This window comes from Nicotiana tabacum, chromosome 5 (genome assembly GCF_000715075.1).
Source record: "Nicotiana tabacum cultivar K326 chromosome 5, ASM71507v2, whole genome shotgun sequence".
Classification (NCBI taxonomy): domain Eukaryota; kingdom Viridiplantae; phylum Streptophyta; class Magnoliopsida; order Solanales; family Solanaceae; genus Nicotiana; species Nicotiana tabacum.
In genome coordinates this window covers 7,769,126-7,781,278 of record NC_134084.1, presented here as the reverse complement: position 1 = coordinate 7,781,278, position 12,153 = coordinate 7,769,126, and positions in this window count along the sequence as shown.

Sequence of the window (12,153 nt, the reverse complement as noted above, 5' to 3'; positions counted from 1 at the left end):
AAAATTTATAATTTTCACTTGAAGATGAATTTTGAAGAAATTCAAAAAGTTATTTTTCAAAATTTCCACTCAGATCACTCATAAAAATTTAAAAACAACCCAAAATTATATTTATTTCCAAACACAACTTTAATTTTCAAATACTATTCACTTAAAAAAATCACTTTTTCGGAATTTTACAATTCTTATGTCCAAACGGCCACGAAACCAATTTTATGTCTACCAAAAAAGTGTTTGATATCTCCAAAATATATTGGTCGGATGGATGAAATCTTTAACCATTAATTGAGTAGCGTTATTCGTTTTCCTACCTATATTATTTTTCTATTGTAATAGTGTGATCTTGTATTTCATATTCTTAGATTTCTGATGATAATAATTGTTTCTTTAATTTCGGTTATCTATTTTTTTTTTCGTTATTATTTTTTCTAGTTGTGATTATTGCTTCTCTTTACATGAATTTTTCTCTTTATATGATTTTGAGGTTCTATTGAAAATAATCTTTCTACCTTCACAAGGTAGGCATAAGGTCTACGAAAAGATTATTTTTTCTTGATCCCACTTGTAGAATTGTATAAAGTATATTATTATTGTTGCTGTTCAAATTCAAAATATGACATTGAGATTGATGAAGTCATGGAGGCAATGCGTAAGATGAGAAGGGGCAGAGCTACCGAGCCAGACGAAATTTCGGTTGAACTGTGGAGATGTGTGGGTAAAGCAGGCTTGGAATGGCTTACTGCATTGTTTAGTGTTATATTCAAGACTAATAGGATGCCTGAAGAGTGGAGGTGGAGTACAATGGTCCCGTTGTATAAGAACAAAGGTGATGTCCAAAGCTGTAACAACTATAGGGGCATCAAATTACTAAGTCATACCATGAAAGTTTGGGAGAGAGTGGTAGAAAAGAGAGTGCGAAGGACGGTGTCTATTTCAGACAACCAGTTCGGGTTCATGCCGGGGCGATCTACCACAGAAGCTATCCACCTTATTAGGAGGATGGTGGAACAGTACAGGGATAGGAAGAAGGATCTTCACATGGTGTTTATTCATCTGGAGAAAGCGTATGATAGGGTTCCTATGGAGGTCTTATGGAGCTGCTTAGAGGATAAAGGGGTCCCGGTTGACTATATTAGGGTGATTAAAGACATGTATGATGGAGTTAAGACTCGGGTTAGGACAGTAGGAGGCGACTCTGAACACTTTCCAGTTATTACGGGGTTGCACCAAGGGTCTGCGCTCAGCCCATTCCTATTTGCCCTAGTGATGGATGCACTGACTCATCATATTCAAGGGGAGGTGCCATGGTGCATGCTATTTGCTGATGACATTATTCTAATTGACGAGACACGAGGCGGCGTCAACGAGAGACTAGAGATTTGGAGACATGCTCTTGAGTCTAAAGGTTTCAAGTTGAGCAGGACGATGACGGAATACCTCGAGTGCAAATTTGGAGTTGAGCCGACGGAAGCGGGAGTTGAAGTGAGGCATGACTCTCAAGTCATTCCCAAGAGGGGTAGTTTCAAGTACCTTGGATCGATTATTCAGGGAATCGGGGAGATTGACGAGGATGTCACACACCGTATAGCGGTGGGGTGGATGAAGTGGAGGTTAGCGTCGGGAGTCTTGTGTGACAAGAAAGTGCCACCGTTACTAAAAGGTAAGTTTTATAGAGCAGTGGTTAGGCCTGCCATGTTATATGGAACTGAATATTGGCCGGTAAAGAACTCACACATCCAGAAGATAAAAGTAGCAGAGATGAGGATGTTGAGGTGGATGTGCGGACATACAAGGATGGATAAGATTAGGAATGAAGATATTCGAGAGAAGGTGGGTGTAGCCCCCATGGAGGACAAGATGCGGGAAGTAAGACTCAGATAGTTCGGGCACATTCAGAGGAGGAGCACTGATGCACCGGTGAGGAGGTGTGAGCGACTGGCTGTAGTGGGCACGCGGAGAGGTAGGGGCGACCTAAGAAGTATTGGGGAGAGGTGATCAGTATTGGGGAGAGGTGATCAGACAGGACATGGCGCGACTTAGGATTACTGAGGACATGGCCCTTGACAGGGAATTATGGAGGTCGGGCATTAAGGTTGTAAGTTAAGGGGAAAGTTGTGAATATTTCTACAGCACAATAGAGTGAGACTAGCTAGTTAGGAGTTAGACGAAGAATGTCATTGGTCGTCTATTGATGCAGGGCTTTACCTGCTAGTTTTACTATACCAGCCATCTATTTCGTATTTCGTATTTCGTATTCTGTATTTCATATCTCTTATATTGTTGTTATTTATTATGCATTTTTATGGTATTAATATATCTGCTCCTTTTTTTTTGAGTCGAGGGTCTCCTGGAAATAGCCTCTCTATCCTTCGGGGTAGGGGTAAGGTCTGCGTACATATTATCCTCCCCAGACCCCACTTGTAGGACTATACTGGGTTGTTGTTGTTGTTGTTGTTGTTGTTGTTGTTGTTGTTGTTGTTGTTGTTGAGAATTGAGAAAATCCTTGACAATGAGATTTCTTATTTGGCAGATCTTGTGTGGTATGAATTTGAATCAACCTTTAACTAATAATTAGTAAGCTCAGATTCAAGTTTTGAGAATTGAGAAATTTTTGTTAGAATTTTTTTTCCTCTTTATCGAGCCATATGCAGTCAATAAATGGTAAATATAGCAGTTTTCATCAAAGTATATATTTTTGGCAAATGAGATTCATAGTATATATAACTCCAAGTAACCATACTCCACTTGTGGAATTATATTGGGCCGTTGTTGTAGTATACATAACTCCAAGTAAGTTTGAGGTAAGCTATCTGAATATTTATTGTTCATATCGCGCTATTTAAATTCCTCTAAATTAAATTAACTAATATTATATTGGTTGTTAACATACTGATTCCTATCATGTGACAAATATCTTATATTAGCTAATTTAATTCAAAATTTTGAGTGCTTGGTCAAGGGTATAAACACCAAAAAAATATGTAATGGCACATTAATTGTTGTTTAAATAGAATTTTATTCATTGCAAAAAAAAAAGTAAAAGAGAAAGGCCAAAGGTCTTTATTTTGAAGGGTATCTTATTTTTTCTAATAAAAAACAAGATAAAAACCTCGTCATACTTTTAAAGTAGATAAAGTTTGAAATAGAAAAAGATAATATTAAATCGAAAAAAAAAAGAGATAATATTTCGACTAATTGGAATATTGGGTCCACATAGTGTATCAGTTGGTCAACGAACTGATGAAATAGTCTAATATTGTGGGGTCCGATGTCGATTTTACAATATTTTATTATAGTACTAACTTTTTGTTCAATTGATTCTCTTTGAAATTTGTAGGGGATAGATTTATCAGGAAAAGAGTCATATTTGTCCTTTTATTATAAAAAAATAAAATTTATTTATTTTCTATTTTAGTTTTTTTAGTATAATTATGCTAGCGCTATACTTGTGGATTAATTTTTTTTTTCTCATTCGGTGTTCGTTATCCGTATTGGAGTCCGACTATATTCAAATTCGCGCTGCTTAGGGTCCCATTCGGGGGGAAGCGTTCCCTACCAAGCATTTTTTCGTATTCAAGGCTCGAACCCGAGACCTCTGGTTAAGGAAGGAGCAACTGCACCACATCTTCTGGTGGTGTGGATTAAATTTACTATCCATTAAAAACTTCATCCCGACTTAAAAATACACGTGGCTAACCTAGATTAATTGAAAAATTACCCGCCCCATTTTTTAAGTGAATCCCACCCAATTCATCTTAATACCCCACCCCATTATGTCAACTACTTTTTATAGTATTAAAATTAGGTGTGCACATAGATTGAAATCGAAATTCGAATTTTTTGGATTTTTGGGATTATGGATTGTATTTTGAATTTTTTTTTTTTTTGAATTTCAGATTGGATATTGGATATGTACTTCGAATTTTTGAATATCTAAATATTCGAAATTCTTATACTTTATATTTAGTCCATTATCCATATGTCAATAGTAATAAGTTCAATACTCTAGCCATTAAATATTATTTCATATATTCAATATTATTTACTAAGCTACTGTGAGAATACTTTCTATTTGGACATGGTTTTACTATTTCTACTTCTTGTCGACCGTATTAATGTCTTTATTGTATTTTTTTAATAATAATATCATTACTTGAATACTTCATTTGGATGATTGCGATGAGAATGAAGAACTTTTCAAGCAATTTAACATGAGAATCTCATTTAGATATTCATTTTTTTGCAGAATGAAGAAATATCTCAACTTATAAGCTCAAAACCAAAAATTCAAAATATCCAAACCGATTAATTCGAAATTGAACTTAAAAAATCCGATCCAATTCGAACTTATTTGGATTGAATGTGGATAGTCATTTCTTCAATCCGAAAATCAAAAATTCAAACTGAAATTTTTATATGCAATCCGAACTGCCCCAATGCTCACCCCTAATTAAATTAGGTCTAAGAGGCTCATATGGTCGCCCGTTAGGTTAGAGGCAATTGTGGACCAAAAAATAAACGGCAAAGATATATTTGACACCAAAAAAAGGAGGGTAAAACTGAGTTATTTTTAATAGTTTAAGGATATTTTTGGTCCTTTTTCATATTTTAAATTATTGACTATTGTAACTTATAATATATTTTATGTAGTTTTTAAACATGTAAAATTTAATTTTAAGGACTTGAAAGTTTCTATGTCCCCATAAATACATAAAATTAGATAGTTTGACCCTTGCATTCAAACTCGCCACGCAAAATATGCAGATATTAAGTGTTCGCATAATAAAGCGACACGTAGAGCCGAAGGCAGATGGAAAGCGAAGCAAATGGCAATCAGATCCGAAGGCAGCAATAACGTTTGTTTCTGAAGGGGTGTTGTTCATAAAGACAAAGTAAAAGTATGTCATCTGGTAGCATTTAATGGAGAATATTCTATAGCATTAAGTACGTAATCTATTACAAAGAATATGTCATTCATTGTCTACTGTTATACATTCTTCAATGGTCCTCATATTTGTCATTTAAGAGGGGCTTGATCCTAAAACCCGGTTCCCTTGGAACAACTATAGTAAGTTGAACAACCATTGTAAGGCACGGATTTTTTTGACAAGCTTATACCACATGCTGTTCAAAGTTCAATAATATTTTATCTTCTTGTTTATTAATATTATTACTATTGCCTCCGGAAGCTCTGTTTCCGGAATCAGGATTTCTGATGTCTTATCTCAGTTTTAACGCTAAATCTTACATTCTTGTTTAATTTATTCATCATTTTGAGATCAAATCGATTCACTTGTTTATAAAACCACGTATAAATTTAATTATACCGTTTTACGGGTAAACAATCAAATGGAGGGAGTAATGCATTAATTTAACCGGGTGTTTAGTTTGAAATATTATGACAATTCTTATATAGAACTCTATTAACTAATTGGAGTTTGAGGTCTATGATTAATTGAAAAGAATAAAAAACAAAATAGTTTTTTAAGCATAAAAAACACATGATCTTTTTATTCGAATGATGGAGGCAATGAGTAGATAGATTTGCACTCTATTAAATGCAGTAACATAGTTAAGAAAATTAGCAGTTGAGAGTCGAGTAGGTAAGATTAAGGTTTTAATAGATTTGAATATTTGGATGGAAGTTGGAACGTAGGTTTTCGTAAATGTACACTAATGAAGGGGTAAAAAACATCCCATTTTATTTTATAACATTATTTCTAATAGTAGCTTCGAGTTCAAGTATCGTACTGTGGTCGAACAAAAATAGAAGGACAACGAACCTTAAGAATATCAACGACAAAATTTCAATGAAAAAGTAAAAATAATGATAGAATAATACAACTGGCAAAAGAATTTGATAAGTTAATATACAACAACAACATACGCAGTGAAAACTTACAAAGTGAGGTCTGAAAGATAAAGTGTACGCAGATCTTACCTCTAACATGAGAAGTTGAGAGATTGTTTTCAAAAACCCTCGACTCAAGAGAAAGCATGGTAAAAAAGAAAAGGTTAGTAAGGACAATCAATTCAATGCAGTATAAAAATGAAAGTAACGAAAGCGAATAAGTCATGATAAAGCAGTCTAAAAAGGAGTAGCAGTCTAAAAAGGAGTAGCAGCCATCGCATAAAAATAAGATAATCGAAGTACAAGAAACTATATATAATAGCATAAATCAATGGTCAAGAAACTATAGAGCAAGATAAGTTGATATAATGTTATCGAAAAATGTTGTATTGCTTCAATATAATGATTGCTTGTTGTAATGTTTCGAAGAAGACAACTTGTAAGCCGTGGTAGAATACACATACAATATATCTTGAAGAAAAAAACAGGATCCCCCAAAAGTTGGGGCCTTAAGCGATTACTTTACTGATCTTATAGTCGAGCCACCCATGGCTAACTCTCAGCAACTTGTTAGAAGGAACTGCAATTCTTGATTGTCGTGGGAGAGCCCCGTCTAAGAGCCCGTTTGGACATAAATTTTTTTTTCTTTTTTCCAAAAGATTTTCACTTTTTTTCGAAATTAATATTTGTTCATAAAATTTCTAATTTTCACTTGAAGATGCATTTTGGAAATTTTCGAAAATTTGAAAAACTCCAAAAAGTTGTTTTTAAAAATTTCCACTCAAATCACTCACAAAACTTCGAAAACAACCCAAAATTATATTCATGTCCAAACACAACTCTAAATTTCAAAATATCATTTTCACTTGAAATTTTTTCCCTCATTTTGAAATTTTACAATTCTCATGTCCAAACGCCCACTTAGTATTGAGTAGGCTGAACCATTTTGCTTTGGTTCTTCTTCGAGGATGGTGCGGGAATTCTTATAAAAAAAATATCTCTCTTTGGGTGTGTTTGGTAGGAAGAAAATTGTTTTTCATAAATAATATTTCCTGAAAAATGAGTAGTTTTATTACTTATTTTTTCTTGTTTGGTTGATGAGTGAAAAGCTTTTTTCGAAAAATATTTTCTAGTGTTTGGTTAGAGTATATAAAATATTTGTAGGAAAATTATTTTTATGCTACTCTCCTCGACCCACCTTCCCCAAAATCCCTATGTTGAAACAACCACAAATTTTTTTTATCTACAACATAAGAAAGTACTTTTAATAATATTTCTATTTAGGGTAAGTGATGGGCGAAGTTGGGGTGTGTGTGGTGTGGTGGGTGAGTAGAGGGTTGGGTGTGTAGGTAGGGGTAGTCTGGGGGTGGGTTGGTAGGGAAAAAGAGTTTTAGAAAATATTTTTCATTCTTTTGATAGGGAAAATATTTTCCTCTAATTGGGGAAACATGAGTTAAAATATTTTTCAAAACATTTAAACCAACTAAATATAAAAAAATTGAAAAATAATTCCCGAAAAATATTTTCCCACCCTTTATTTCAAATACTTTCTTTGAATACAACTTTGCGAACATCTTTTTGAATGTGATAAATTTTTTGTATTTGTCCTAAATTCCTAATACTTGAATCTCGTTATTTTTCATTTTGGAGGAACAGAGTAAGGCGGATCTACAATATCGGCAACTAGCGAAATACTTAATGTTTTCGGTTCAAATTATGTATACAATCATTAATTATTATACATTAGTCTCAAATTATGTAAGATCGGCTACATAATTATCGCTATTCATTTTACCCTAATTATATGAATTATATAATATATAATTTTTTAAAACCGGTTCAACGTCCATTGATACAAATTAATTATGAGTGGAATGGTATCCTACACTTAACTGATTCAACTCTGTGGATGTGGATTGGATTGTGTTGATATGAGAGACTCAATGTAAAAGATTTTTTTTTTTTTTTTTTTTTTGGTATTTGTCCTAAATTCCTAATACTTGAATCTCGTTATTTTTCGTTTTGGAGGAACAGACTAAGGCGAATCTACAATATCGGCAACTAGCGAAATACTTAATGTTTTCGGTTCAAATTATGTATACAATCATTAATTATTATACATTAGTCTCAAATTATGTGAGATCGGCTACTATAATTATCGCTATTCATTTAATGAATTCTATAATATATAATTTTTTAAAACCCGGTCAACGTCCATTGCTAACAAATAATTCTGAGTGGAATGGTATCCTAAACTTAATTGAATCAATTTTAGGGAGTACGTACATATTACCATTCAAAATGGATCAGAGACTCAAAGTAAAAGATTTCTTTCTTTTTTTTTTTGAAAATTTTAAATCTATAAATTAAAGTTTGGTGAAACATCGTTAACAGTTGAGAGAACGTGGTTGACTATGGTTTTTTTGGTTACGTGCCGTCAAAGAGTGGCAGTGCAATTACCACTGAAAAATCCATTTGGTTTGTCTCAATTTCGAGAGGAGCCTTGGAGTGATGTCTCCGTATGATCAATAGGTTACGGGTTCAAATCGTGAATTTATTCAGTGATGCTTGCATTGAGGTAGTAGACTGCCTACATCACACCCTTTTAGGGTGCGGCCTTTCCCACAGTGGCGAAGGCAGAATTTCTGCTAAGAGGTTTCAAAAAAGAAAAAAATTAAGAAAGATTGTAACTAGTGGGAATTGAGTCAATGCCCTTACAAAGGTTTTGAACTCCCTTGACCATTAAGCTATGCCTTTGGGCTGTATCAAGGGGATTTAAAACATAATATATATAGAGAAAAAACAGATTTGCCCTTATATATATAGTATAATTTTTCAACAAAGGGGAACCTCCTCCCGCCGCCCTAAATATGCCCCAGATCATGCGTAAATACGGGATGTTTCATGTACCGAGCTGTCCTTTTGATCTGTCTCAAATCCATAGCTAATATTTTTGGATAACCATTGTGTTCGGATCATTTTTGTACGCTTGTTAATTAACTTATAAAGTATTTGTTATCTCCTACTAAAACATGTACCGAGTAAGACTTTTCACCAAGGCTTAGCAGATAAGAAGCCTCATCTAAAACTTAAACCTAAGATCTCATGGCTCTAAATTCATTTAATTCATGATCAGGCGATTGGCATTCATAGCTAATCAAAAGCTGATTTAATGTATTAAATATTTTAATATTTTACCTTCTAAAATCACAACTTACTTTAAATTTAGCTTTTCCTTCTCTTTAAATCAAGTTGAAGTGTTTTGGCAGGTCTAGTGGACAGTGGTGTGGAAAATTGGGCAAATCAAAGGTGAATATTTTCTCACCTTTTGAAAAGGTGACCAAAAAAGAGCATATTTCTTCAATTTGAGTTAGAAATTTTTGAGCATATGTTCTCACATGGTCAACTACCTAATATATACTATTTGTCTCAGTTAGGGGAACATCTTTCTTTTTTCCTTTTTTTTGTTGGTTTTTTATCGTATTGGAGCTCGATTATATCCGAATTCGCATTGTGTAAGACCTATTTAAGGGGAAGACATTCTCTAGCAGAATTTTGGAGCAAGTGCATAGATAGTCATTTTTAGGGATGCTATTTAAATATTAGCCAATACTTATTTTGTCATGAAATTTTAAACTAAAAATCTTAAGGACAATTCAAAATATTTTTGTCCCAAAAATTTAAACTGAAAAACTAATATTCTAGACGCACCGGCTAATTCTTAAATAGCAACCCTTTCTAATTAATTTGTGTTCACACATGATACCTGGTTACTTTGATACATCCCAACATTTATGTCATTCTCATTCTTTTAAACGCGTAGACTTTAATAATTAACTGAATTTCCTTGACAAGCAAGGCTTGTTCAGTTGGTAAAAACGCCTTCGGGGTTCAAATCACCCTTCTGAAGTGTGAAAACAGGATTTCCTTTGCATTATTAAGTTCGTAGAATATTTTTAGTTTATTTGTTGAAAACTAATAAGAAAAAGGAAGAGGAAGATTTTATTCTTTTCATCTAGTGCGGATATTAATAAACTATCAAATGTTGTGGTGGAATAGCAAGTATTCTTCCATCCTTAATCAGAAGTTTCGAGTTCGAGCTCTGATGATAGATATCGCCTTTGGTAGAAAACACTTTACTCCCAAAATGGGGTTTTCCGGTGCGAACTCGAATTAACCTGAGCACAATACAAATATCGGACAACGCATGAAAAACTAAGAAAATAAAGAATATTAATAGAAACTCTTTTCTAGTGATTGAAAGTATATGATTTGCAAAATGCAGGCAGACAGGTGGTTTTCACAACCAAATAATACAAATAAGATTGGAATTATCTTGTTCTCATTTGTTTGTCTGTTGACCTAACAGGAAAATCCAATATAGTTAAACCCAACAATATAGCTTTCACAATATGAAGGCAACACTTTGACTTGGAAGTATATATGTCATCAATCATCAAAAATCTTTCCAATTTCTTGACGGGTGGAGTTCTGAATAAATTATTTATATATTATTAAAAATATTAGTTTTAATACAAATATATAATTTGAGTCAAAATTATTAAATTCTACCGAATTAGTAATTATAATAGTGGCTCCGCCGCACATGCCATATTGAGAGAAAGAAAATCCTTCCTTCTTGCTTCCTTAGAATTATCTGCATTGGCTTCAGTTAGCCGTGAAGTACGCGATACCCGATTTTCTATATAAAGACCAATAAACAAAAATCAACAAGCAAACTTTTGATCCATCACTGTCTTTCCACAGCTTCGAAAGTGAAATTTCCAAGTCTATTTAATTTTGCCACTGCCCTCTTCTATAAGATAAGGAATTAGCTTTTATTTTATTGACCCAAGGGCATGATTAAATGATTGAGGTGAGGTACACATGAACAATAATATGGAGATCCCTAGTTCAAATATCAACTATTATAATTTTTATATTATCCGTATAAGTTATTTTATATAATCAATATAATTTAACCGATTATAACTGGCTATTATTTATTTTACATTATCATATCAGACTTGAATGCATCACTTGGTTAGAATATCTTCAAAATAAAATCAAAGAAAAATTTCCAGTGAAAGAAGAGATTTTATCATGGATCATACGTGTTTTTTTCAATGGATAATTTCTCCTAACAATTTTTCTCTTTTGTTTCTCAAAAATGCAAATTAACCAGGTTTACTAAATATTATACTTGTATAAAGGAAAAATCTTCAATATAAAGCATTCATTTTATTTATGTAACATATTGTTAAAATCTAGAGTAAAAGACAAATATTTTTAACGGATCTTTACCTAAATAGCCGTAGTGATTTATTATTTATCTTTTTCTAGCCAATATATATAATTGATGCTAATTCAACACAATTATACATATATTATACATGAGTATATATATAGAGGCTAGAAAAAGATAAACCTTGTGACATCCCTAGAACTTTTGCTATGGAACTTCGGACCCACCAAGCTAAAGACTATCCTTAGTTCTCTGACCTTCAACGTAAGATCCTAGAAATTGAGAAAACCCTGATAGCTCAGGATATCTCAACTAACGATTCTTCTGTATAGGTTCTCCGAGAAGTCAATTCTGACCAAGACACCAATTTACAGCCAGAACAATTTCATGACAATCCTCCCTACAAATTTTCCCTGTTAGAACAGGATCCTTCAACTGGCGTCAACCCCAAAGACTTTACTATTCTAGAGCTACCCATCCTGATGTAGCCTTAGAAGAAAGACCTAATGTTATGCAAAACAATTATAATGCCAATAATATCTATGAGTGAAACATATATGGTTGTTCTGAATACAATATTTTGGCCAAACTACAGCAAATGACTATGGTAGCCACTGCATACCGAACTTCTCATAACTGTTCTGACTAGCTTACTACCCATGTCTTAGTAACAGGTTTCACAGGTCAACTTAAGGGATGCTGGGATACCCATCTTAGTGAAGAAGATAAGAACCAAATTCTCTTAAGTGTCCGAGTTGATTCAATGGGAGAACCACTGCTTAAGGATGGACTTACCATTCCTGCTTCAACCAACACCCTGATGTATATCATTATCAAAACATTCATAGGTAGTCCAGGTATCTTTAGGGAAAGATCTTCTGAGATACTTAACAACCTTAAATGTAAAACTCTTTTTGATTTCAGATAGTATAAAGATTCCTTTCTTATCTGAATCTACGAAAAACCTGATGGAAATCTCCCATATTGGAAAGATAAATTCCTAGATGGCCTACCGAAGTTTCTTAGGGATTTAGTTAAAGAAGAACTCCAAAATCAG